A 1,396-nucleotide genomic window follows, 5' to 3' on the forward strand; every position below is an offset into this window, starting at 1 on the left:
TCCGTCCCCACCACAGCTGCGTCCACACCACAGCTCCGTCCACACCACAGCTCCATCCCCAACACAGCTCCATCCACACCACAGCTCCGTCCCCAACACAGCTGCGTCCACACCACAGCTCCATCCCCAACACAGCTCCGTCCACACCACAGCTCCGTCCACACCACAGCTCCATCCCCAACACAGCTCCGTCCACACCACAGCTCCGTCCACACCACAGCTCCGTCCACACCACAGCTCCATCCCCACCACAGCTGCGTCCACACCACAGCTCCATCCACCCCACAGCTCCATCCACACCACAGCTGCATCCACACCACAGCTGCATCCACACCACAGCTGCGTACCCTGCCAGCTCTCTGGCTCTCTCACTCAGGCAGACCTGGCTGCACCTAGAGAGGCCAGATCAGTGCTGAGGGTGCCCCCCCAGGGGGAAGCAGCTCTCACAGGAACATACCACTCCTCTGGGGATTTGGGGGCTGCCAAACTGGGCACTCCCCATGCTGGCTTGTGAAATGGTGCTGAGGCACCAGGGGTCCTAAGAGATAGAACAGAAACTTGTTTAATCCAGTGACTATAGTTATTTGACTCTGGACCTCCCCTGTACACACGATACACACAGCACACACAATACGTGCAACACAGACAATACACAACATGCAAATCACAGGAAACACACAGCACACAGCACACATGGGTACACACACCACACAACAGACATACGTACACACACAACACACAACATACACTCACATGTACACTCTGCTGTAAATACTCATCAGTACCATTGAACACAGTTTGAAAACATTGCTGTAAATTGCAGTGATTGGATTTTTTAATAACCATGCCAGATATAGCAATTCTGTCTTTTCCTTGTCAAAGCAATGGGACACCGCACAGAGACACACTTATTCTGTGGATGCTGCTGTGTTCACAGGCCTTTTGGTATCCCCATTTCAGCCCGGCACCCTCAGCACACCCCTGTGGCAAACCACTCCTGATAGCCAGCATTAGACTTGCAAACTAGGTTACCTGGAAGCAAGTACTCTCCAGCCTGCCCTGAGGACTCCTCCCAGCTCCAAAGCTAAGGGAAAAGGTGGGTGAGCAAGCCGGTGATCCGTCCTTCCTCCCTTCTTTCCTTCCTTCCTTCTTCCCTCCCTCCCTCCCTCCCTCCTTCCCACCTTCCTCCTTCCCCCTTCTTTCCTTTCTTCCTCTCTCCCTTCCCCCTTCCTTCCTCCCTCCATCATTCCTTCCTTCTTCCCTTCTTTCCTTTCTTCTTTCCTCCCTCCCTCCTTCCTTCCTCCCTCCTTCCTCCCGTCTTCCTTCCTTCCTTCCTCCCTATTTCCTCCTTCCTCTCTCACTTCCTTTCTTCCTCCCCCTTCTTCCTCCCTCCCTC

The sequence above is a fragment of the Otolemur garnettii genome, unplaced genomic scaffold, assembly GCF_000181295.1.
Source record: "Otolemur garnettii isolate 467f Iridium unplaced genomic scaffold, OtoGar3 scaffold00056, whole genome shotgun sequence".
Classification (NCBI taxonomy): domain Eukaryota; kingdom Metazoa; phylum Chordata; class Mammalia; order Primates; family Galagidae; genus Otolemur; species Otolemur garnettii.